Here is a 19,391-nt window from a genome sequence, read left to right as displayed (position 1 = left end):
TCAACAAGGGAAGGAACAGGGCAAGAAGAAAGACAGGAAGAAAAGCAGGAAGAAAGGCAAGTGGGAAGGCAGGGAGGGAGGGAGCGAGGGAGGGAGGGAAAGAAGGACATATAGATCCTACAGATCCTTCAGTAGTTGGGAGACTGCAATGCTAACACCAACATTGGACCTTTTGGTAAAAACTTTCCTTTTCCACCCAAAATTTCATCAAAAAAATTCTCCATCTAAAAATTGGAGTGCAATCTTTAGACAAGAAGTTGTCACTTTAAAACAGTTTAAATTCTTATATTATCTGATTCAAAATATTAAGTATTTTGTTATCAAAAATGTCTCATTAAGACTTACTAAAACCATTGCTACTGATTTGAAGAGAAATCAGGCTTCCTCTTACATCCGACACCATCACAAGTCATGTTGCATTAAGTTGCTAATTATGTCTATGCACATCAAGCTCCATTGTAATTAGTTTCCCATCATGATCACAAACTGATTTTACTATTCCTTTATAATTTAACTTGCTGTTCATTCAACTAAGTTTTTTGAAAAGCATCTACAGCAGTCTTACCACTCCATAATATCAACAATTACATTGTGTTTCACAAATTCCAGTTTCTCTCTAGTATAAAATTAGCTACATTGCTCCTTAATTTCCCAATACCGAAGAGTGCTGAGAACCTTCAGTTGCCATAAGATGTAAAAGGAACAGAGAAAACTCAGCCTGTTGGAAAAATTATCCCTCTAAATATATTTGAACTTATACTGGACATGGATTTTCCTATTGTGCCACCAACTGATCAGTGAAAACAAAAAAAACAAAGTAAAAAAAAAACAAAAAAGAGACAAAAACAAAACAAAAAACTCCAAACTCCCAATCAAACAAACAAAACCAAAAAAAACTGAAAAAAAACAAGTAAAAAAAAAATCCCAAACAACAACAAAAAGGCATAATTCCTCTTCATGCTATTTTCTCACATTCTGAACCTTGATATATTTCATTTCACACCTTAATCAGAATAACAAACACTGGAAAAACTTGCACTGTCCACTTCCCTAATTGAATTTTTTCTTAAATTCTCCAGAGATGCTTTCTGTAGATGAAATCCTGCTTAGACTTCTCCAGCAGTGCTGATTAGTTTGACTAGTTTGTTGCAGTAGAGCTACTCTGACTTTCAAAGTGTCCCCACAGAGAATTGAGTAGACCCTACCATGACTCTCTTCTCAGATACCTCACATGGAACTAAGAACCAGAATAAGATCAAACACCATAAAAATATCAGTTTTTATTTTGCCCACCATATCCCAGCCTGATTTACTGCATAATACAGACAGATTGTCTGTCCAAATAAAACCAAACAAACCCAGAGCCCGTTTAATAATATCTCTTTTTAACCTTACCATTGGCTTGTCACCAGACATAAGCGAAATCCAACACTGAATATAAAATTATTGGTGGTATAATGCCCTTCTCTATGGTGTTCTTCCCCACAAAACTAAAATGCTGCATGCATGGGGTCTTATCTTCACAGCAGGTAGGAAATATACTGCTATCCTCATTTTGTAACATCAAATGCCTAAAAGGAGCATCAAAATAAACCACTAAGTTTGGGTGCTGTACCTGACAGGTTGAGTTTTTAGCAATAATAGCATTTGTCTAAAATATGCTCCCACAACACAATTCCTCCCAAAATTACTTACAGCTAAAAGCTCTCTTAGTTCTGAAGACAGAAGCAAAAGTTTCTCAGATTGGATAAACCCAATTGACAGCCAGCTGTAAAAGGTTTTGCTTTAAGGAAATACTCAGAAAAACTTAATTTTTTGTAGTGAATCAAATCCTACAGAGAGGTCTTAACACTGAGACCACTTTTTCTTTCCCTAGATTGTCCATTTTTTGTTCTTACTTCTTGCAGTGAAGAAGTAAGATCTTTTGCCTCTATACAGGGCAAGATCAATTCATACGGTTTTTACACTATTGTATCATAAGGTTGTTTGGCTATATCTGTTTTCAAGACCTGCCTGGAATGAAAATCAAAACTATAGTAAAACCAGAAGTCCTCAATTTCTAACAGGTAACCTACTTCAACATGATGTTTCTGTGATATTGGAACACTTGATTTATAGTATCCTTACTAATATTTAATTTTCCCCAAACATGGGGGAGAAAATAGCATTTATCCTTTAGAGGCATTATCAGCCTCAGCATAAAATAAAAATAAATTTTTAGACAAATAGAGTGATGAGTAACCAGATTTGGCCATGTGTTTCTATTGATTAAATAAACTATGTTCTAGGATCGTGAAGAAAGCTGTAGACTCACTAAAAATTATCAAAGAAGACCATAGCAGTGGTTCTCTACCAACCGTATGAAGTTCAACAAAGGAAAGTGCTGAATTCTCCACCAACCCTGGCCAACCCTGGATGTACAGACAGGCTGGGGAATGAGAGGCTGGAAAACAGTGCCATTGAAAGGCACCTCAGGGTCCTGGTCAGCAGAAAGTTGGACACGAGCCAGCAGTGCCCTGGCAGCCAGGAGGGCCAACCCTGTCCTGGGGTGCATCAGGCACAGCATGGCCAGCTGGGCAAGGGAGGGGATTGTCCTGCTCTGTTCTGCACTGGGGCAGCCTCAGCTCGAGTGCTGGGGGCAGTTCTGGGTGCCACAATATATAAAAAAAAACATTATGCTATTAGAGAGTGTCCAAAGAAGTGCTTGGAAGATGGTGAAGGGCCTTGAGGGGTAGCTGTGTATGGAGTGGATGAGGTCAATTGCTCTGTCCAGCCTGGAGAAGGAGGAGGCTAAGGGGAGACCCCATTGCAACCTGCAACTTCCTCATGAGGGGAAGAGGAGCAGTGACAGGACCCAAGGGAATGGCCTGAAGCTGTATCAAGGGAGGTTTATGCTGGATATTCAAAGAAGGTTTTTCACCCAGAGGGTGTTTGGGCCCTGGGACAGGCTCCCCAGGGAAGTGGTCACAGCCCCAGCCTGACAGAGTTCAAGAAGTATTTGGACAGTCTCTCGGGCACATGGTGTGACTCTTGGGGATGGTCCTGTGCAGGGCCAGGAATTGGATTTGGTGATTCTTGTGGGTCCCTTCCAACTCAGGATATTCTGGGATTCTGTGATTCTCCAAAACACAAAGAGACAACAGCAGGAACAAAAACTTTATATAAAGAAAAAAGTTGCATGCATGCATAAAAATTATATCCTGACCTTTTCAATGACCAGTTTATGTCCAGAAGCATAAGAGCTGATAAAACTTATTTGTTGCAATATAACTAGAGATGTTGTTATTGGCCATAAATTAATCTGCCCTTTTGAAAAATTCAGCTATAATGTCTTTATTCTATACTGTACAAGCTTTGTAAGTTTTAAAAAAGCAAAATGGCATACAACTGATGAGCTGCGCAATCATATTTTTCATAATGTTGTATTTCCAACATGACTTATTTATAATTGCTTTTTTTTATTTGTATAGAATAACAGAATATAATTCTTGCTAAAATGTAAGTACTTACAAAAACTCATTTATGCAGCACTTGCTTCTCCAATAAGTATATTAGTAGTGCTGTATTAATTCCAGTATGCTTCTAAAATTATATCATGATAGTAATTTGGAAATTTCAAATAACACTCATAATGTTTCAAAGATATTTTCAATGCTACCTGTCATTCATTTTAGCCCAGTAATAATGGGTTGAGAAGTATCATCTGACATTAAAATCTTCATGAAAGTGAAATTATTAATATAATGTCTTAAGCAGTTAGCCTTGGTACTTAAACACACATTTCAAGTTAAATTTTGTGCATGACTAGTAGGGGTTCTTTTCAATTTTTATTTTACACAAAGAAAAATTATATTTTACACAAGAAACCTCTGGTCACTGTTCCACTGCTCAGGTGTATCATCTCCTTTTTCTTCTCTCAATTATGCAGAAAATGTCAGTTCGGAGGGTGCTTGTCTAAAGCTGAATGGCCAATTTAGCAGACCTAAACTTCAAAATAATAGCATCAGAGAATCTTTTAAGATTGTCAGGGATATCTGGAGAACATCTAGTTTAGAGAAGAGCCAGAATGTCTTCTCTAAGCCCTTGATTCAGAAATCATAGCAGTAAGTTGTCTTTGTAAGGCTGAAACAACCCAGTTCTCTCAGCCTGTTCAACTGCTGACTGCTTTGGTAGGCCACCCCTGTGCTCAGATCAGCTTGTGAATGCACTTCTTGTACTCACAGTTCTGGATTTTATTTTAGATCAAATGTATCCAAATTCTCTGTTAGTCACTTCTATTGCCTATATTTGAAATATCCTAGATGGCAATAGGCAAAACAGCTGAGTTCCTTTGGACAGCAGAGACAGTAGGTGCTTTCAGGGAAAACATTCCAATTGTTTGTAGCAGTCTTGTTCCAACATGCAATTTTCTCTTGCTCCCTAAACACAAAGTATTGCATATCCACATACAGACTATGTCCAGTTGCAGCAAACATACAAGTCAAACTGAGGAACAGCCAGAAAAAAAAAAGAAAAAAAAAAGTGGCAGGCTTGGTTCAAACCCTTCATAAAATGCTGGAGGCACATATTTTACATCTTTCAGGAAAAAAATCCCTACAATTTAGAGAACTATCTGCTTCTTATTCAGCAACATAAGCATTATAAGCTTGCAAGCATAGACTATTCACCTATTGTACAATATTCATACTCAAAGAAGCCATAAATTAGCTTTTGCCTGGAAAGGGGAAAGAAGCTACAGTGCAAACTCTACAGAGACATCCATCAGTGACAAATACAAGGATCACGTTCTGTGTTTTGGTGCATTTTTGTGCTGGTATATAATAAACATCTTCTAGATACTCATATCAGGTTCCCTCATTAACATTAGACCACCTTAAAGACAGGATAGGTACTGCAATCAAAAGCAGGTGTTTTGTGATTAATACAAACAAAAACAAAAGAGAATTAATTTGTGACATGAGCCTGAATTAACTTTCCAGGCAAACTATTTTAAATAATACCTCTTCTATGGTTTGTAAGTGAATACAGGTAGACAGGGATAAATCTACAGAAGTTCTTTCTTTTAGACCTTTTTTGAGCTCTTTTGGCAGTGAGACTTAAATGGGCTGTGTGAACATCAGCAGCACAATAGTAAGTCAAAATCCTTCTACTTCGTCCACTATTGGGGCCAAAAATTGTATTTCTTATATGTAAATGGAAGTTCTATTCACATGAGCAATATGCCTTATTCCTAGGCAGCTCCTTTAAAATAATCCTGGAATTAATATCTAGGTAATTTGTAACATGGCAATGGGTGGAGTCACACAATGAGGGTGAATTCCTCTTTCTGACTCAGTATTTCTTCTCAGGAATCAGGATTATTTTCAATTAAACTATACATGATTTTGAGATCATCTACTGACTGAGAACCTGTGTTTGCCATAAAGGCAGGAATGACAGGCTCTAGAGCTACCTAAAGTCAAGTTAAATTGAGGGTGGGGGCATCTGCATTAATTGAATCCATAGCAAAATCAGAGATTAAAATTCCATTTTTATTTTGGAGTATAATCTGAAATTCTTTGTTACACAGCAGAAGGTTTTGAAGTGGGAAGTAATTTCATCGTATTTTCGCATTTTGTGTTAATTTCAACTGCATGCAGTGGTTTACACAGAAGGGTCATAAGTAATGCTTAGCACAGAGCTTAGACAGTTGATGGCAAAGCCAGATTTTGATGTTCCTTAACTGCTTTACAGACCATTTTTAAAATCTGGCTTCACAGATGCTTATGTAACTATATACAAGGACCAATAGCGTCAGCATGCCATAAGAACAACTCACCGTGGTTTGATTTCAAATACTGCTGTGCATTGAATAGCTTCCTGCATGCTTTGGGTTTTTGTCCTAACAATGATTGCATTTTGGAGCAAAAATTAGCAGATTATTACTGATAGTTCATGTACTCAGTATAAAATGTTCATACTGCTTGAGACTTCAAAGTAAAATTTTTATTTTCTCTGAAAAGCATGCCACAATATCTAAAAAGTGCACCCAGAAAATGTGGTTTATAGTCGGTCAAACTCTGTTGATGTTAAGATCATCATTTTTCCTTCGCTGCTTCCCTGACACCCTCATGTCAGCCTGTATTCTCACAACAATAGGATTTTTGATTAGGGATTTCTAAACTGTATGTAGAAAAAAAATCTAGGCTCCAAAAATGGTACTTTTTTACTTATTTCTACTTATTATAAATCTATCTTTAATAGTACCTCATATGAGGTGTTATAGAGGACAAATAAGATGAAAAAAATACATGCAACATGAATGCTAAAAGCATTTGTCCAGATTTTTTTTTTTTTTAAATAGGAATAAACAAGGTTACTAGTAGGAAACTCTCTTATAAAGTGTAAAGTGTTTTATAAAAGTTTTGTTTTTTGCTTTACTTCATACACTCATGTAGTTTTAATTTGGTGATCTTAGATATGATAGAAACAAATAAATTTCAGTCTTTTATTAAAGTTTCCATTGCATTTGCTTGTACATATTGAAAAATAATCAACAGAAATTATAGTCCTCTGGCACAAAGTGGACGGTGGACAAAATCTGTTACATGTATTACAAAATTAACCAAAGGTCTGTATGAAACATCTTGAAAGCTAAGCTCCAAAGGGAACAAAAAGGCTAACTATTCCCCACGTTTCAATTTCACTATATTACTGTAACGTATCCTAGGAGGATTCAAAGGCATCAGCTTCTTTTGCATTTTCAATTGTTCCCCATAAACACACAAAAAGGGGGTTATACTTGATTTGATCTAGAGTGGATACAGATTAAAAAATATGAAAACCTTTAGTTCTCTCTTCAATGTTAACTTAAAAATGTCTTCTATATTCCAGTTCTAGGCGATTTTACCTTCTCTTAACCATGCAAAAGCTATAGTGTTTCAAAGCTGCAGATTAGTGATGGTGGCAGCTTATTCCTTTTGGTTATCTACAGCACCATCTTAGTGTCTTGAGGCATAAAAGAATATTATCTGTGTGACAGTTATGGCTAGAGCCATCTATACTGTTCATGCTATCAGCTCTCAAAGAGCTCAGAATAGAAATCACTCAGTTTAAGGCACCTTCTGTAGTTTCATTAAAAGCTTAAAATCATGAGGTACCACAAGTTATGACTAAGGTTATATGAAAATTTCAGTAAATCTACGATGTGGAAAAGTATATATGCAGTTGGGGTGGTTAGCATAGAATTGCTACTCTTTTGTAAAGGCAGTTGACCATAAGCAAGACAACCTATAAATCTGCTTTCCTTCTTTACTTAATTTTCATCACAAATAATGTGCCACTCTGATTGCATGAAATCATCAGGAGTGTCTTCAATTACTGTGTGCAGCCTCTGATCAAAATGACTTCCTCTGTTCTCAATCTGGGGGATGATGGGGAGGAAAACGGGAGGAGGGGGGGTGAGAAATGCACAGCTAGTTATGTATTACAAATGTCAGGTTACTGTGAAAGTGTATATATTCATATTTAATAATTTCTAAGCTGGAGTTGTGATTGCAATAATGGCTCATTCATATCTGCATTTCATTTAAATGCACTGTTTTGACTCACCGAACATTTGTCATAGATATTATAGCTAAACTTTTTCACATGACCACTGAGGTAATGACAGCATTACATTACCAGAAAACTGCATGACTTGCTGATACTTCCATTTTCCTCAGCAGCTTATGAAATAATCAAAATGTGTGCATGAAATGGCGGCCTGTTCTGAATTTATTTTAATACAGATAGGCTTATACAGAGAAATGAAGAAGAGTGTAGGACCTCAGACACAAGAGACAATGACTACGCACAAAGCTGAATTTTACTAGCAGGAAAGATGGATATATGGGTATTAGACTTTTCATAGCTATAGGAAGGATAATCTTTCAATCAGATTAATGAGAAAATATATTGCATGGGCCCTACAGCACTTTTTTGCTTTCCAGGCTAATACGTGATTTAAATCCCAAAAGTACATTTTCAGCATTACAATATCCTTTGATAATAATGTCGCTTGCACAAAGACAGATAAAAATAAAACAGTCCCCCTTGATTTCCCATTTTAGATTTGAAGTATATTTTCTGTTCTTTGCCTGCAATGAAGTGAATTCTATTGAGAAGAGTCACATTTAATAAGACAAAGGGAATTTTCTAATTATGCTACCTGTCAAGATTTGAATCTATGGGATTGCAACTGCAATTGAAGAAACAGAGGAAGCAATTGCATATAGTCCAGTTTACTTTGGTGTATGATTACTATTTGCACTTAGATATTGCTAAATGTAAATCAAGCACACACACAGAAGCATGCTTTGAAGTAAACACCAAAAGGCAAGTCTCAAAATGGATTTTATAGTCCTTATTTCAATTTTCAGTATGCAATTCCCCAAGCTTTTCTAATTTATCTATAGAAAAATAGTGGAAGCCTGTGAAAATGAAACACTTTTAAATAACTCTGAGTCACCAAAATATATTGTGGTCCAAATGGTAAACATCATTAAAGCTTAAATTACTAATGGTAAGAATGTATACACATAATTATACTAGGTTAAGCATTTATGCATCTTTCTGGAGGAAAGCAAGTGCTGTAGTGGTGAAGAAAAACAAAAACCAATTAAAACCAATGCAAAATGAAAAATAATCTTTCCATACATTTTCTTATAATTTTTACATAGTTCACATAAGAAACATGCAAACATTAAAGTAAATCTTGCTGTTATAAATGGAAGCCTGAAAGTTATCATACGCTGTCCTTTCAGGGTCTCTGGGGAACTGTTCAATGTGCCCCATCAGACATTACTCTTATTTGCAGCTTTGCAGTCTTGGAAACACTATGGCACATTAGACAAAGAAAATAAATATTGTGCCTTGATGGTTTTCTTCATATTACAAGTTTACACAAATTCATGATACACAATCAATTATTATAAACATTTAATGCAAATAATAAATTAGTTCTCTTAGTGGCTACATCAATTTTTTAATATTATTACTATTAAAGCAATGTCTAGTAGAATAATGCAGATTATGATCACAGGCAAAAAAGTCGGCATAATCGACAAGCCTGTTTGAGGACTTTTAATCATTTGTGTGTGTGTGTGTGTGTGTGTTTGTGTGTGTATACACATGTATGCATATGTAAATATTCATATAGACACAAACACATATAAGTATATATGCAAAACCACACATACGCACATATATATATATATATATATATATAATCTCCTGCTGCAAGTACTGAAACACAATCGGATCTTATTTTAACTCATCTGATTTTATGCAAGTTGCAAACTGACTTTTCGACTATTTGCTTTACATCTCTATTTAGTTGCTTCTATGGTATTTTTTCAGAGAGGGAAGAAAGATGGCCACATCACTTTTTTTCTATAAAAACATTTAAGCTCTGTAGATGTTTTTTAATAACTCCCAAGTGGTGTCTTTTTGAGCACTACTATCAAATATCTTATTACTAAGCTGCAGCTTTAAACATTTACAGTAGGAAGACTACTAAAAATTCATAAATGATTTCAGCATTCTAGTCTGGCTCAGGTTTCTGAATACATAAATATGCAGCATACTCAGTTCCAGACCAAATATTTGGTGTCATCATCCACCCATATGACAAGAGCAAAGCATAAAATTCATAGGGCTGCAATCTCCTTTCACATCCATACCATAGGAACTTCAAAATTTTGAATTATAGATGTGTTAGACAGGCTGCCGATCTGCCAAGGCTCTTCCACCCTACAAATGGTGTTAGCGTTTCCACATGTCTTCTACATTTGTAATTGGTTATTCAAAAAAGAAATGATGGGACCAAAAGTAGATTAATTCGGGTAAGTGCCTTTTGTGGGCCAAATGTTTCAAAAGTAGACATGTTAAGTTGCAGCAGAAAGATTGTGCTGACCCTGTGATCCTGATATAGGGTAGATCTTTTCCATCTTCAGCATTGTCCTTTCAAAGGAACACAGAAGGTTCATGTACTGAGCTTCTTGCCCTCTGTCACTTCTGAAGCCTCCTCTCCTTCATGCAGAGATCAGAGAGATTTTTGTACCTTGCTGCATGAAAACACCCATGAAGTGACCTTAAAAGGAAACATTGAGAGCAGGGTTGCAGAGGCTTAGAGCTTCACAAAAGTATGACAGAAGGAGAAGGTGCTTTTTAGTGTGCTTCCCCAATACTAGTTGTCCATGGAAGAGGGTATTTTTTTGTCTTTTTTTTTTTCCTATCTCTTGATTTCTGTGGTTGATATATCTATGTATTTCCATTCAGTGGACAGGAAAACCATTCAGATTCTTCAGTATTTATGAGCTGGCCTCTCAAGAGGGCTGGTAGGAGGTACTCCTATTATCTGCAACACCACAAAAATGTAGAATGAAGTAACTCATTCAGTGAACTGCTGCTTTTTCTGTAAGAATTCCCTTGAAATTCTATGAAAACTGTAAATTTGAGCATAGTCAAGATTAGGCCCATGATTATCAGTGTTTGTACTTCTGCAGATATAAACCACTTCCTTAATGCAGCTGAAAATACCTTAGCCTTTCCCTTTAATTACATGTGGAGATATGTTTTTCATACTGCATTTACCTCAAATTCACAATTTTTCTGGGAAATACCACTCAGTACCTTGTAGAGGAACATCTTCAAAAGCAGCCACAAAGATGTCTCACTAAAGGTGAGAACAGCTGATGGCTACAACCAATATTTTATTTCTTAAGGAAACACTGTGATGATTGTATGACAGCGTAATGCCAAGTATATAGTTTGCATATATTTTTAAAAAAAGATTGTACAGCATTTTAGGAATTGCTAGGATTAAAGGCAGTATAAAATGCAAAATATTATTAAAATGTATGAAAAAAGTAAAGGACAGAAACACTGAAGGAGGTCCTGTAGTTATTTCTAGTTAAGCAAAAGGAAAGGGCATTGAGCAGATTACCTCCCACTAAGCCTGCCTTTCAGGTCTTGTGTGTTGGATGTATTCAGGATTAATTCTCTACTTCAAAAGAGGTGGTAGTGTTTGCATAGCAATGCATTTCCTTCCTGCTCTCCATCTATCTGCTTTTACACTGGTGGGACTCTGTGCAGATGGCTTGATGTCCCTCTCCAGAGTCAGTGCAAAAGAGTCATCAGAGCATAGCAGCCCTTCCTTAGATCACCATCTTTCTCACCCTCATGGTTGCAGAGAGATTTTCAGCCTCCCTTCTTCAACCACACATGCAAACAAAAGTTTCCTACTCTTGAAAAAAAAACCAATATCACAAATGTCTGGAGTTTTCCATGAGGTTTTTCACCATGGCTCCAGAGATGCAAGGCGCTGAAATTTGCCATCCTTGAACTAGCTGTTGAGTCTGTTTGAGCCTCCCAGTTGGCTTTACTCCTCCTTTACTGCTGCACCATAAAACTTGCCCTGACTGAAGACTTCAGTGTCCACCTCTGATCCTAGCAGGAAAAAACACTTTGTGCACTATAGTCCTGATCTCTCAAGCTTCCTTAGTCTCATGGAGGAAGCAGAACTATCACTAAAAGTAACTACCCAGAGCTGCAGGTGTCTATGCTGAGAAGGAAAGCCCAGTAATGCACTAGCATGGTTTTGATTCAGACACAAAGCAGCAACCAAAGCATTCAGTGCTGGCACTGGTGGAAAAATGACTACAACAGTCTTTCACTAAGTTGTCTTTTATGTTTCTTGCAGAGGCATTAAATATTAGAGATCTTTTCTGGCTAAGGTGATTAGAAATCTTAGAATAAAATTTAATTTTCTTCCCTTCCCAGAAGAGATTCTGTCATTTTGTGGCTTGCACTTTAATTTGATGGCTTTTTTTTGTTCCTTCAGTAAAGGTATCTTCATTGTGCCTTTAAAAACAGATACTGGGCTCCAAATTTTTTTTGGAAATTCAGGTGTTCCAACAGAACCTAACATCAAATTTCTTATAGAACTAAGCATTCAAACATGTAAAATGAAAGAACTACAAACTATAGCAAAGGGATAGGGAAAATCAGGATTTTCAATTCAGTTATAAAGAAGAGACAAAGTATTCTTCCATTTGGATCTTCCTGTAGTACTTTAAGAGGCTACATAAAGTATTGCATGAAACCTTTTTAGGTTCCAATATCCAGGATATTTTCCCTATGTAATAGAATTGAAATATGCTTTTAGTGCTGACATTGTTTGCAAATTACTTTGTGGGAGAAGTACAAAAGGAAGAAAAAGACTAATTTTCCCAGCTTGTTGACTCTTTTTATTCTCTTCAGGACTGCAGTACATGCCTATGGAAGTGATGGTTGAAAGGCAGCCCTCATGAGAACAGGAGCACATTTTTAAGCTTGTCCTCATGAAAATTCTTTTCCTTGGTCCCAAACATCACGTAGGACACGTTTTCTACAGTAAAGAAAGCTGTTCAAAACTGCCATAAGTGTCAGCTACTCAAATCACCTAAGAAGTGACCTGGCTAAATTTTCATGTAAGGTCTCAATGCTAATTCCAATTATTGTGTTTTACTTGATAAATGCAATATTTAACTATTTTGCTGATGAAGGCACTTTTGGAAACCTAAAGACACACATTTGGGCCTTGATGGAGTAAATTTTCTTCATAGTAGCTTGTATGGTTCTGTGTTTTGTATTTGTGACCAAAACAACGTGGATAGTATAGGAATGTCTCAGTTACTGCTGGACACTGTACAATGTCCAGGCTTTTTCTGCTTCTCAGTAAGCAGCTGGGGGTGCACAAGGAGTTATGAGGAGACACAGCTGGGATAGCTGACTCCAGCTGAATGATCAAAGAGACATTCAATACTAAATAGCTCCATACTCAGCAATAAAAGCTGTGGGGAGGAATGGGTGAATATTTGGAGTGATGGCATGTCTAACCATTACATGTGATGGCTAAAAATCTGGGAAGTTGTGAATTAATTTTTTATTTTTGCTTTGCCTACATGTGTAGCTTTTACTTTATCTATTAAACTGCAGTGTTTGGGGTTTTATTTCTTTTTTGCCCTTCTGATTCTGGCCCCCATCTCACAGGAGGGCAGTGAGAGAGTGGCTGGGTGTGTCTGAGCCACCACCAGAGAGTGAAACCTCAACATGACACTACCAGTCAGGTACTGTACCCAGGCAATAGTGTCTGTCAGGCTCCTTACTCCAGTGGCAGATGCTGTGACATGATTCCACGGCAATTGCAATCTGGAATAAAGTAACTGAAATAGTTACTTACTCTGTATGAGAACATTTCTGGAACCAAGCTTACTAAATTTCTGTGGAGAACATATTGGAAAGTAAGGACATTCAGCTCTTCCCAAGGAACACAACACATTGCAAGAAAAATTTTAGCAGAACAAGGTTCTGATCCACCCTCCCAAAGCCGTAAGTACATTCATACAAACCAAAATACACAATCCAACTTCTCAAGCACATTTAATTTTCATGCATAAAGTGATTTCTCTATAGACAGAAATTTCAAAGAAGAAATCTCAAACCTCCAGAAGGATGCTAGCTGTAGTTTTGGCGTATACTAGCATTTCTTGCCAATAGTGATTTGGAAGCAGCATGTGGCTACTTCTAATTGAGGACCAAATATTTTTCAAAAGCATTCATAAAAAATGAATGGTTGATATATCTGAAGCAGCAGACTACCTCCTGCTCTCTTCCCTCCTACCCCGTACCCCCATATTATGCTAGCACTTCATAAAACAGCAATGTAACAAGTCCTTTTTGACAACGAAACTGCTTCTGTGAAGAAACACATTCATTTGCAATCATAATGAACTGAAAATGCTGATTCCACAAATATGGGAAGTGCTGTGTATCCTTCCCAAGAATTTAAAATAGTAAAAAATGACCCTTACTATGGCAACAACTAATTGGTTTATTGCCCTGATGGGCTAGTGACAAGAAAAGCAGTTGGTAGCAGTGCCTTCATCACAGGGTATTCTAAGAAATAACTAATTTAAACCTTCTCAAGCACAGACATAACCTGCTCCACATGGGAGCATATCTCCAGAGGGTTCATTAAGTTACTGGCAGTCTAGGTTTTGGAAGCAACAACTAAACACTACATCTCTGTTCTAGTCTTTGCTGATTGCCTGAAGACCTATAGGCTCAATGAATTGAAGGTGGTGGGGTGGTGGAAAGAATTTCCAACTGTTCCTGAGTATAAACAAATAAAGAAACTACAAAACTATATTCAGCAGAGCTTTTCTGTTTAAATGCAGCAACTGAGAAAATATATTTCCTGTAATAATTTTAGAACAGTTCCATATTAAGTTTTGGAAAAAATGTTGCTTTTCTACAGAGGAATAAATAATCAGTTATTCAGAAGTAAGCAAAGTCAGCATTGCTATGTTATACCAGGAAATAATAGGGGCTTTGTAAATTTCTTTCATAGTCCTTTATGTTTCTGAGTCCTGTGTACTGAAAAATTCCTTTTGATCTTGGGTCTTTCTTAAACAGAGAGAAGAGTGAGTAACCAACTTGCCTTTTACTGGAAAAAGTTATATACCTGCTGGGCTTTGTGACCATCCTCTCTATTGGGCCTGAAAAGGAAGTGCATGAGATATCCATTCTGTGTTTTGATTCCATATTGGGACATGCCTTCCTGAGTTGTTTCACATTATTTCATTTCTCCCTGGTATTGCTTTGTGATTTTTCGGTTCAAACTACCTCCCTCAAAAAGCAAATCTTAGCCAGAATTGCAATTTTGGGTCTTTTAAAATAAAAGCTCCATGGCATTTGCAGCTTTTAGGTGGTTTCCACCCAAACCCATAAATTAAATGTTATATTCAATCCAGAGTCATGAATCTGTGGTTTGCAGTGACACTTGAAACCAGGAAAATGTATCTGTTTCTGGGCTTTTAAGTTTTGTACAGCTCTCTATAATACCGTTGACAGCTATTTAGGTATCACTGGATTTAAATGTTTGCTTTAGAAAATCACATTGGGAGAATTTTGGTTGGTAAATGAAAGCTAGTTTAGAGCTCTGTCCTATTTTGCAAAAGTTCAAAAGGGGAAGGATAAATTGTTCTAGTTTTAAGCCATTTCAACAGCTAATGGAACAGTACAAATGGAAAAGGCCCGTGCTGTTGGAGCAGAAGGGTCTGAGTTACATTCCCAGTATAGCCTGTGTGCAGATTACATGACAGCTGTGGCGTCTGCATTTACACAGTCACAAATCATTTATGAGACTGACAGTTGTGCCACAGTTTGTGGTTTTCTCTGCCACCAATTGAACTAAAATATCTCAAAGGGAAAGGTTAATGCACTATACTACTGTGCTTGGCATCCATTTGAATATTGAAAAGTCTCTTCTATACTAATGCATAAAAATCAGCCAAACCAAAGTACAGTAAAGAGCAGAAAACTGTTCTTGAGGTTGAATCCTGTAAAAGTGCTGGTATGTATTACTTGCTGTTGATCTATACTGTCCAGGAATGAGGGAGAAAATTATGTCTTCTAAGTATTTTCCCATTTTATTGCAAATGAAGGAGAAAGAGGTCCTAAAGGTTACACATAGCTGTCCTCTATTCCCATCCAGCCGGCCAAAACATCCCATATATATAATATTTAGTGGGTGCAACGAGCATGGAGAATGCTGGATCTTTGAAATGCTTTGGGAAAGGAGGTGACTGTCCATCCCAGGAGCAGGCAATTTCCTTCAGTGAAGCAGGGAGAGAGTGTTGCTCTGGAGACGTACTATGTCAGTAATGAATTTTTCACCTCTCTCTTCTTCCTCTCACATTCATGAAGTCCCTAGGAAGTAGGAGGGTTTTTCCCTAGTGGCGTTGCTTGTGTTACATTGGTATTTTCAACAAGGTTAGGAAAGGTAACACTGAGAGCTCCAATTGAATGATGAGATGGCAGTGGCTTCAAGCAACTTACTGAGGCCTTTGTTTAATTTGGAAATTTCCTTTTGTGCCTCAAGAGGAACAATGGCATCACTCTACATGAGTAGAATTCTTCCATGGGGAGTCTCTTCCATGGAGAAAACTCTGTGAGTCATTTGAAGTACTGAGTGATGGATATAATGTTATATATATATATATATATATATATATATATGTGTGTGTGTGTGTGTGTGTATATATGTATATATATATATGTATATATGTATGTATATATATATGTATGTATGTTTATATATATGTTTAAAAGACAATTTAATTTTATTGTTTCTAATTGTGTACTCAATTCAAAGTGATACCATTTGCTATGGACAATGGACATGCCTAGCTGTTCCTTTTTTTTCACATTACAAGGTATTTAGATGCTGATGACATGGTATTGGTAACTATTTCAAAAATACTTGTTACTTGGGTATGTAACTTAGGCTTTCAAAAGCATTCAAATCACTTCCAGAGTTAACGGGACTTAGGCTTATAGGGAGTTATAGCGGTTTTGAAAAAGGTATCCTATAATTTTAAGAATGTTTAATACTTCAAATGGATTTTTTTCTGTATTTAACTATCATGAAAATTCTTGAACAACATTCCTTTCTTCTGACCCCCTCTCAGCTGAACAGATTGATAAGTTTTCACTCAGTTCTATGAGACTCTTCTGATCTAGATCCATAGATTAAGGGATATGCCCAAACCCAAATCCTGAGTAGATGATCTTAGGGGAACTTCTCCCCTTTTTTCTTCTAACAAAGTGAGGTGCCTCCCTTTCCCTTCCATCCTGGACACATTCTTAATTCCTTAGAGACATGTTTCTTAAATTAGATACAAACACAATATTGCTCATTCATATGTAACATAAATGCATAAACTTAAGAAAATGCTTTCTATGATAATTGATTTATCAAAAAATGTTTTTCTTATGCAACTATTCTAATGTAAGTAACTGAATTAACAAGCCACGAGGAGAATATGCATTAAAATATTTACTGTCTACAATTACCTAATTCTTTCTGACTTAACAATGCAATCTATTATTAAAACTACATGTTTGATATGCTTTCTTATTCCACTTCTATTATTTCAAATGTTTTAATGATTGTTTTACAAGGAATAAAAATATACTCAATGAGGAAAATTAAATTAGTTTGATTCCTAAATGAATTAAAAGCAAAAAAATTTATAGACTTTTCACCTAATGCATTATGCATGAGCTATCTTTTCCAACATTTCGAGAGTTATAGGATGGCAGAGAACCAAAAATGCTGAAAAGGACTTCTTATAACAAAGTTTACATTTGAAGTTCCAGTAGAGAGATCAGACATGAAACTCAGACTGTGTTTTTTTATTTATTTTCTTCTAAAATTTGAGATGGTAGCATTAGTGCATCAGAATATGAAGATAACCCTTTGGACAGCCAGGAAAGAGCTGGGATTTCCAAACAAAAAATATTAAATTTTCCATTCTTCATCACAACACATTATCTAATCCTCATAAAGAGACTCTGAGGACAAACTGTTGAGAACATACTCTTCACAATTCGTCAGACAGCCAGTTGAGTGCTGTTTTTCTCCTTTATTTGTATTTGACAAGTGAGGTTCAAGCAATGTCTTTCCAGGTTCCAGCATCTCGGGTGAATGCCACAGTCCTTGTGTTTGACTGCATTTGCCCTGAGTCTTTCTATTGGGAACATTCCATTCTTCATAAACATTCATTACAGCAGAATTCAAAGCTGGAATTCCTAAGTGAAAATAACACACAATCACCTTAATCCTTTGGTTGTGGAGTTAATCATTCATTTTCTGGCACAATGCCTGCTTTGGCAAACGGAACATTTTCTCATAAAGGAATATATGAGAACTGAGGACATAAAGGGGCTGTATAGCTGCTCAGATTCAAGTCATTGGATCCAACAGAAAAATGGATTGCAATCAGCTTTTCTATGCTCCAGATGAACAACATATTATTGGCTAAATTGGGATATACATTCTCTCTCTTATGTGTTGAACAAAACCTGACATTATATATAGGAAAATCTTTCCAGATACAAGTTAATCAAGGCAGGCATCAAGAATGAAAAGAAACAAAGAAAGAAATTCTTGAACTGTTGGAACACCACTTTCCTATCTCAGGTTGGCTGGCCCTTGGGAGTTGTAACACCAGGGAGCAGGAGGAGGAGGCTGCTTTGGCCTTGAACCAGGATCTTTGGGTGATGGTCAGGCTGTCAGTGCCATACCAATGGAGTGCCATCCGACTGTGCCCAGTGAGATGTATATGGCAGGATCAGTGACATGGACCAGGCTCAGCCTTCATCCAAAAAGTGAAAAGAAAGCTACAGGAAGGATCCAGAGTGAGCATCTCAGGTGAAGGAAGGTGGGAGATCCCAGCAAGGCTCTTCCTTCTGCAGCTCTGACCAAGGTCCCACATCCGTGTCATATCGGAGACGACCACGAGAAAAGTCAGTCAAAGCCCTTGGGGAAAGTGAAGAAGTGGTGGAGCCTGTGGGTGCACTCTGGGCCAACAGGAAGCTGGCTTTCTGTGGAGAGCAGAAAGTGAGATACTGGAGCTAGATCAAAAACATTAATGTACAGACCTTTTGCCTTAATAAATTGAGATCTCTATTTCAAAAACATGTTAAGCTCTCATATAGAGGCACAACATTTTACCATGGCTGCTTCAAGGCCTAGAGATAGATTTTCAAAGCATTAGCACTTTCTTCCACAAACAATTTTTGTTTATAGATTATAGTACCTAATGATAGATGTTTTTTTGATAACTATTAAGCAGCACTAAAAACTAATTTCATCTCTGATCATTCACTTAGTTACCCTGACTTATTCCACTTACATTTCCAAGGTACAGACATTTTTTTATTGAACCTAAATTTGTGTGAAAGGGTGAAATACTGATCCTGGGGGAGTCACTGGCTGCAAAACTCCCATTGGCAGCAATGATTTCAAGATCTGGCCTCCTGGGATTTTCATATTCTTCAAGGGTTTGTAGAATAATAAAAATGTGTTGAAAAAACACAACCAAAACCAACCAACCAACCAACTAAACAAACAACAAAACAAAACACAGCACAAAAAAAAGCCCCCCAATAAACAAAGCCAAATCGACCTACCAGCCAAAGTCTACTGAAAAAAAAAAAAAAACAAAAAAACCCTACCAAACATATTGCAATTGAAAATTCTGTCTTTTCACTGTGAGATGTTTGTGAGTGAAAATATTTTGACCTGATGGATTTTTTAGTGAGTTAAGGCTAGTAAAGGAACAATACAATACAATACAATACAATATATTCCTATTTAGTCAATGGAAGTAAAAATGGTACCTTCAGGGAGCAATTCTGATTATGTTCTGGAGGGACAACTTTTCTCAATGAATTATTTAAGGGCCTTAGGACAACTTGACTATTTAGGTGGGTGTCCTGGTGAGATTCCTAAAACTGAAAAAAATGAAAATAAGCCTTAT

This window comes from Poecile atricapillus, chromosome 2 (assembly GCF_030490865.1).
Source record: "Poecile atricapillus isolate bPoeAtr1 chromosome 2, bPoeAtr1.hap1, whole genome shotgun sequence".
In the NCBI taxonomy this organism is placed as follows: Eukaryota; Metazoa; Chordata; class Aves; order Passeriformes; family Paridae; genus Poecile; species Poecile atricapillus.
Note: the sequence above shows the minus strand (reverse complement) of the source record.